Here is an 8,678-nt window from a genome sequence, read left to right on the forward strand (position 1 = left end):
AGTGGCCAGCAGCATTTGAACCCCGTGATCACACAATGACGCTGCCTCATATAGTCCTCTCCTCTCCCTCTTTCGGCTCTCCACTGTGCGCGCACCGGAGCGCGTCAAAGCGCAGATCCACAGCTCGTGCTTTGAACAGAGAAGCGTGTATAGTAGCAGCCGCTACAGCTGTGTCTGCCTGTGACTGGGGTGTGGGGACGAAATCTGATGGGAACGCATTACACCTCACCCCCCCCCCATAATCTATGCACCTGTTGTTACCGGAAAAAGCGGAAATGACGTGCATTTGCGGAAATTACGTCTCCGTGCGTGAGGGACAGCAAGTGGAATGAATATATATCTTGTCACACAGCCCCAATCATGTATTTTTCAAAGCCTGCAGTGAAGAGAAAGGTTGGTGACGAGCACAGACAATTTCAGGAAAAGTGGGAGATGCAATATTTCTTTGTTGAGCACATGAGCACCCCGACGTGTCTTATTTGTACAGAAAAAGTTGCGGTGCACAAGGAATACAACCTCAAACGCCATTACTCAACTATACATGCTGAGGCGTATGCAAAATACCAGGGAGATGAGAGAGCCAACCAGGTTGCCAATCTTAAGACATGTCTACTGAGGCAACAAAATGTCTTCAAGAAAGCAACCAAAGAGAATAATGCAGCAGTCGAAGTAAGCTACGTGGTTAGTGAGATGATTGCTAAGGCAGGAAAACCATTCACAGAAGGCGAGTTTATCAAAAAGTGCATCTTACAGGCTGCAAGTATAGTCTGTCCGGAAAAGAAAGGTCAGTTTAGCAACATCAGCCTTTCTGCTAACACCGTGGCAGAGCGCATTTCTCACCTGTCAAGTGACATTTATGATCAACTGCGTGAGAAAGCCAAATTTTTCAATGCATACTCAGTCGCTCTTGACGAGAGTTCAGACATCACTGACACTGCCCAGCTCACAATATATGTCCGTGGTGTTGATGACAATTTTGAAGTGATGGAGGAGTTGCTCACAGTAATTCCAATGCATGGCCACACCACCGCTCAGGAGATATTTTGGCAGCTGTGTGATGCCATTGTGAATGCCGGTTTGCCATGGAAGAAGTTTGTTGGAATAACAACCGACGGAGCGCCATCAATGACAGGGAGGAAAAATGGACTGGTGGCACTTGTTCAAAGAAAACTAGAAGAGGAGGGTGTGGAGGAGGCCATTGCTCTGCACTGCATCATCCATCAGCAGGCCCTTTGCAGCAAATGCCTGAAGTTTGACAACGTGATGTCTGTTGTTGTGAAATGCATAAACCAAATCAGATCCAGGAGCTTAAAGTACCGGATGTTCCGTACTTTTTTAGAGGAAATGGAATCAGAATATGAGGATGTGCTCTACTTCACCGAGGTACGTTGGCTCAGCAGGGGAAACGTCTTGAAGATATTTTTTGAGTTGAGAGCAGAAGTGAAAGCCTTCATGGAGAAGGATGGGGTGGCTGTTCCTGTGCTAAGTGATCCCAAATGGCTCATGGACTTAGCTTTTCTTGTTGACATCACGCATGAGCTGAATGTACTGAACAAGAAGTTACAAGGCCAGGGGCAGCTCGTCAGTGCTGCCTATGACAACGTGAGAGCATTCTCCACAAAACTTGTGTAATGGAAAGCCCAGCTCTCTCAGACAAACCTTTGCCATTTCCCAGCATGCAAGGCACTCCTGAATGCAGGCACACCATTCAGTGGTGAGAAGTATGTTGATGCCATTTTGAGGCTACAGGAGGAATTTTATCACAGATTTGCAGACTTCAAGACGCACAGAGCCACTTTTCTAATTTTTGCGGATCCCTTCTCCTTTGATGTGCAAGAAGTCCCTCCTGTGCTTCAAATGGAGCTCATTGACCTGCAGTGCAACTCTGACCTCAAAGCCAAGTTCAGGGAGGTGAGTGGAAAAGAAGACAAGCTTGGGCAATTTTTGCGAAAATTGAACCCCAGCTTCCCCGAGCTTTCCCGAATGTTCAAGCGGACCATGTGCCTTTTTGGGAGCACATATTTGTGTGAAAAGCTCTTCTCCACCTTGAACTTCAATAAGTCCAAGTACAGGTCCAGACTTACTGATGATCATCTTCAAGCCATACTGAGGGTCTCAACTGCTTCCTCCCTCAAGCCAAATGTGGCTCAGCTATGTGAGAGGAAGCGCTGCCAGGTCTCTGGCAGCAAGAAGTAGGCAAGAGAAGCCATGTTCAGAAGAACCGTTCATACTAATAGGGTTTTCTCCCTTTTTCTGGCAACAAAACTGACACCTTTTTGCAAGGAATCATGCTTACATTAACCACAATACTTGCAGTCAAATGCAAACAAAAAACAATACTCTGATGACGCCGTCATCTGGTCGAATACCATATGAGACTAGGCTCTAAAGAAAGCTGTCTCTGGTGTGGAACAATCAGTTTCAAGGATAATGCATAAATTATCAGAGTATTGTTTTTTGTTTGCATTTGACTGCAAGTATTGTGGTTAATGTAAGCATGATTCCTTGCAAAAAGGTGTCAATTTTGTTGCCAGAAAAAGGGGAAAAACCCTATTAGTATATTTTGGTACTGGCAAAGGAGGTTCCATGAAGAACCGTTCATGTTCTTCAATATTCTATTCATGTTCAGAAGAACCCATTGAAGTTAAATAACTGTTAGTAATGACATTTGAGAAGTTTGGATTTTTTTAGCAAAGTTTTTTTTGAGGAATACCTGATGCGGCCCAGCCTCACCCAGATACTGCCTCCAGCGGCCCCAGGTAATTTGAGTTTGAGACCCCTGAGGTAAGGGCTTCGCCACGTACATTTTGTGAGGCACATCCATCTGTGGGTGACAATGGCCGCATTATCAACAGTGACACTTTTTTTTCAAAAGCGCTTGCCGTTTTAAAATACGGCCACGATTTGTTTTTACCCGTATTTAGATGGTGATCTCAATTCTAAATTAAGCGCGTGAACGTTACGCACATTGCCACACAGTATGGTGGAGATCACGCGCGACGATTCTTCACCGGAGGGTGCCTTTTTGGAGTTTGTTTTTAGGTGGACTTCCTCCGTCTTTTACGGTTGCTTCCTGAAGCTAACCAAAAAATATAACTGGTTTAACACTTTGAAGTACGCTTTCAACACCAATATTATGCATGAAGGTGTTCGTTGAGGTGAGATCGCGCAAGTGTCGTTAAAACCGCCGCCACCTGTCAATTAGCAAGGTTTGTCACATAAATAGAACGCGCCAGTTCGTCACGAAAGCTTTAAATCGAAATCTTACTGTTTTATTTATAAAAATGGTAACGACCATTTCTATTTTTTTATAGTTTGATACTGCCAAAAAGGTCCCATTTTAGTAGATCATCGATTATGTACAGTACTGTAAATAATCGATTACATAAAGTTGATCATTTATTATTCGGCAGCTTGGGGGAAGGGGGCGCCGGATTTTCAAAAATGCCAGATAATCACTCCATTATCATTATTTAAAATAGCTTGTTTTTGCACATTCCTGCATTATATAATGTTTTAGGTGTTGTGCTTTATATTCGTTTACTATGTGAAATTGGCAACAATAAACATACAAATAGACTAAAATATCCTACTGTAAAAAGTGCCTAATTACTGCACCGTACTTACCACTCCAATCTCGAAGACGCTGCATGGGATTATGTATATACGTCTAGTATTTTCATTCTTTAAGTTTTTGTATGTAGTGTACTGTATGTAACAATTAACACTGAAATAAAACGGAGCTACTTTCTTCGTCACATACACGGTGCCGATCGCCGGACTGCTTAAAGCCTTTGGAGCAGTTTTGCCGGTTTCGACGGATCGGCCTGGGACCGCCAGATAATGTTGGAAGCAGACGGATAATCGTGTGCCTGATAATCTTACCTATAAAAGAAATTTTTTTTGTCTGTCCGTCTGTGTGTTCACACACTTGCGAAGGATTTGTTTCTCAAATGGTGGGGTTAACGTCAAATAAAATTAGCCAGGTATCACGCCGTAAGCCCCGCGATGGGCAAACGCTAATCGTTTTTGACGTCCCTCAACTTTGAATTAGATAAATTAGCGATTTAGTGAGATTTCTCTTTTAAGTTTTTACGTGTGCTCGGGCATACCAACTCACATGCCTTCGGTGGGGGGGACGGCCTCTACCAAGTGACACGCGTTCAGTGGGGGTGAGGGGGAAATTTTCTTTCGCGTGTGTGTCTTAGTCTATGTGTGTGTGTGTAAGTCCATATGTGTGTGTGTAGGTTGATGTGTGTGTGTATGTGTGTGTGAGTGGGGAGCGGTAGTGTAGTGGTTAGCGCGCTGCGCTATGAACCTTGTGACCCAGGTTCGATTCAAGCTCACGGCCAACACCAGTGACGATTATCTGAACCGGTCCTGGGCCACCCCTAGGTCGACTCAGCCTTAAATGAGTACCTGGTGCAGTGTGTAAACATCGCCAGTCTGTTAAGGCTATACGGGGGATCTTTGTGTGTGTGTGTAAGTCGATGTGTCTGTAAGCAACGCCGAGTACGTCCGTTAGTTTATGATAAACTGCACATACAACATCACGTGACTAGTGAACACGTGACTCGTGGGTTCCTTTTGGGCACTCCCTGAGGTTCCGGAGTCACTTCGCAAACATTCAACGAGCCACAGACAGGGGGCGACAAACGACAGCATGAGGGCTGCGATTAACCCGAGGAAAAGCAGATCACGGGTTTGGAGCCCACAACAGCTAAAATGAGCACGGTTGGCTACATACAGCGCGAAAGCAGTCCAACATACGGTAAATACAAAGTTAAAATATATATTCAGGAGCAGGTTTTGCCTTATCTTGCGGCTCCACAACTCGAAAGTGTTCATTCACGAGTTGTTTGGATGTCGTTATTATTCATGTCCTCAGGTGTTGTGTAACCTCTCAATAACAACGGTGCAACCGGTGCCTAATTCAATGGGGAGGGAGGGTCTATGCAAAATTCAAATGTGGGCCCCACTCCTTTCTCCCGACTCGCTTTTACTGAAATCTCTACGGATGCATAAGAGGTTTTTGGGTTAGATCGCGTAAATATGTTTCGTTAATTTCGCCAACACCCGACATGACCAATTAGTGAGGTTTGTCACGTAAACAAAACATGCCAATGTGTTACTTGTTCAGCACTAACCGGTTGTGTTGGAGAGTAAACCCACGACAACATTTACAACCATGACGCTTCGTCAGTAATTATAACAAAAAGCAGCATTTTCTGGCAACAGCCAGAGTTGTAGAGAAATCGTCCTCCTGTTCGTTAACTGTTTTTATCAATCTGTTTGTCCTGGTGAGGGTCGCGGCGGCAGCATGTTGAGTAGGTCAGTCCAGACCTCGCTTTCCCTGGCAGCTTGGAATTCCTCGGCATTCCCAGGCCAGCTGAGCGACATAGTCCTGCCACCATTTCCCGGGGTCTTTGTCCAGTGGGACGTGCCTGATAGAGTTCAAGGGGGAGTCTACCATGGGGCATCCTCACCAGATGCCTGAACAACCTCAACTGGCTCCTCTAGAACCGGAGGAGCAGCAGCTCGACTGAGTCTCTCCTGGATTACCGAGCTTCTCACCCGATCTCGGAAAGTGAACCCAGCAACCTTGCGGAGAACCCTCATTTCAGCCCCTTTTTACCCGCGATCTCATCCTCTCAGTCATTACCCAAAGCTCATGACCATAGGTGAGTGTGGGAACGTAGGTTGGACCTGTAAACCGAGAGTTTTCTTTGAAAACTCAGCTCCCACTTCACTACCATAGAATAGTTTAGCACCTGTATCACTGCGAATGCTGCACCGATCTGCTGGCCGATCTCCCGCTCCCAAATACCATGACTTGGGAAAGAGACCATGAGGTACTTAAACTTCTACACTGAGGGCAGCTGTTCCCCCCTCACCTGGATGTAAAAAACAACCATCTCCCGGGAGTGTACAATGACCTCAGATTTGGAGGTGCTGACCCTCATCCCAGATGCTTCACACTCAGCATCAATACGTTCAAGTGCACGATGGAGATCACATACTGACTAGGCAAAAAGGACGTCATCTGCAAAAAGCAGCAATGCCACCGCCATGCCTCCATACTAGATAGTCTCCATACCTCGGCTATACCTTGATATCCTGTCCATGAAAATCACAAACAGGAGTGGAGTAAAGACGCACCCTTGGTGGAGTCCAAGTCCCACAGTGAACGACTTTGATTTAACACCAAGAATATGGACACAGCTCTCACTCTGGAAATAGAGAGACCGGACAAAACACAAAAGTGGCACCATTCCATCATTCTCCCACAGTACCTCCCACATGACATTCCAGGAAACTCTGTCATATGATTTCTCTAAGTCGACAAAGCAGAGGTAGACCGGAGAAGCATACTCCCATAACCCCTCAAATATCTACGAGAGCGAAAAGAGCTGGTCCATTGTTCCATGACCTTGACAGAATCCGCATTGTTCCTCCTCAATCTGAGGCTTGACCACCGGATGGAGCCTCTTTCCAGCACTCTTGGAATATGCTTTACCTGGGACGTTGACCAGTGTGATTCCTCTCTAGTTGGAGCACACCCTCTGGTCCCCTTTTGTAAAAATAGGAACCACGACCACAATTTTCCTATCCAGAGGTACTGTACCCGTCTTCCATAAAACATTGAAGAGGCATGTTAACCACAACAGGCCTACCCTGCCCAGCACTTTCAACAACTCTGAGCGAATCTCGTCCACCCCAGCAGCTTTGCCGCTCCGAACGCCCTCGACTGACGCAGAAATCTTCAGCAGCCATGCTGGATCTGACCCCCCAGCTGTTTCCAGGGCTGCCTCCTGAGAGGAGGGCATGTCCACTGGGTTGAGGAGCTCCTCAAAGTGTTCCTTCTACCTCTCGACTATCTCCTTGGTTGAGGTCAATGTTACGCCGCCCTTACTGTAAACAGCCTGGGCCACGTCCCGTCGACCCCTCCTAAGGTGTCGGATGGTTTGCCAAAACATATTTGAGACTGCCTGGTAATTGCTCTCCATGGCCTCTCTAAACTCCTCCCATGCTTGGGCTTTCCCTTCAGCGACTGCTACCGTTGTCTCCTTCTTCAACGTGATAGCTTCCCTCACAACTAGTGTCTACCAGTGGGTCCTCGGGTTGCCGCTGTGACAGGTATCAACTGCCTTCAGGCCACATATTTTCTCAGCTGCATTGACAATCAAGGTCCTGAACATTGTCCACTTGGCCTCAATGTCCATAACCTCCACTGGAGTTTAGGAGAAGTTGTCCCGGAGGTGGAAGTTGAATTTTTTTCTGCACCGAGTCTTCTGCCAGACATTCCCAGAAAATGCGCACTATTCGTTTGGGCCTTCCACGTCTATCTGGTCGGTGTCCCAAGCATCGGATCCAACTTAACACCAGGTGGTGATCAGTTGACAACTCTGCCCCTCTCTTCGCTCATATTTCCAGAACATATGTCCTTAGGTCTGATGATACAACTGTAGTGACTGTACTTGTCACTGTGTGGTGCCGGGACTTGCGGGCTGCAGTACCAACACTAGCGGTGGTTGGGTGAGCGCTGGTTAGCGCGGAGGCACCGCAAGCAGTGTGGGGTGTCGACTCCCAGTGAGGGAGCGAGAGCGAGCGTCAGCCAGTCAGGGTTACTCTGGGGCATGATACTCTGGCTGACCTGTTGTCACGTGACTGGACGATACTAGAGGGGGGCCACCAGTGGACGGGGGCCGAGGGGCAGTCACGTGGTCTGGGAGAGCTCTCGAGAACATTCGAGAAGGAGCCTGAGGAGCCTGGAAGGTGGGCGGGGCTAAGGGCGGAGCCAGCCCCAGCCCAGGAGCATATAACAAGAACTCCGTGAGGAGTTCGGGGTTCTTCAAGTGTTGGTGTTCTAAGATCCACGTCAGGGAGAAGCCTCTAGCCACGCGGTCCAGGACCGCGTGGCTTGTGGTTCAGACCGGGAATGGCGAACCGTGTCTAGTTCTGCCATAGCGTGGTTAGATGGGCATTCGAGACCCGAACGTAGGTTGCGTTATGTTACATACTGTTGTGTTAAATAAAGAGTTGCTCCCAAGATAACGTCGGCGACTCAGTTGGACTCACTACACAACTATAAAGTCAATCATGGACCTTCGGCCCAAGATGTTTTGGTACAATATACACTTATGAACATTTTTGTATTCAAACATGGTGTTTGTTAATTTTGGAGCTTTCGTGACTGCAGGAATTATTCTTTGGTTATTTCGGTAAAGTCACGTATAAAGATAAAATAATAGTAGTATGCTATTATTTAATTTATTATTTTATCTTCATACGTGACTTTACCGAAAGAACCAAAGAATAATTCCTGCAGTCACGAAAGCTCCTAAATTAAGATTGAACCACTTCTACAGGGAAGTTTTAAGCTTATCTTTTTTCTCTCTCTCTGGTTTTTTGTTTTCTCTCTCTGCCTGTGTCCTCTCTTTGGAATTTTCACACTAAAATTATAACTTAGCAATCTTTGAAATACGTAATCAACCAGGCTATGCATTAATTGTGTGTTGACCAACTCTCTGTGTTGCATTACATTACATTTCGATATTTTTGCTCGGTTATTTAATTTTAGTGTGTCTTTCTCCTAATTTTCAAGCTTGCCACGTCGTCGTCCACTCATTGACATGCTAATTTTTTCTCTGCCCCCTCCCTCTCTCCGCCCCCTCTCT

The sequence above is a fragment of the Lethenteron reissneri genome, chromosome 69, assembly GCF_015708825.2.
Source record: "Lethenteron reissneri isolate LAM-NWPU_2019-01 chromosome 69, ASM1570882v1, whole genome shotgun sequence".
Classification (NCBI taxonomy): domain Eukaryota; kingdom Metazoa; phylum Chordata; class Hyperoartia; order Petromyzontiformes; family Petromyzontidae; genus Lethenteron; species Lethenteron reissneri.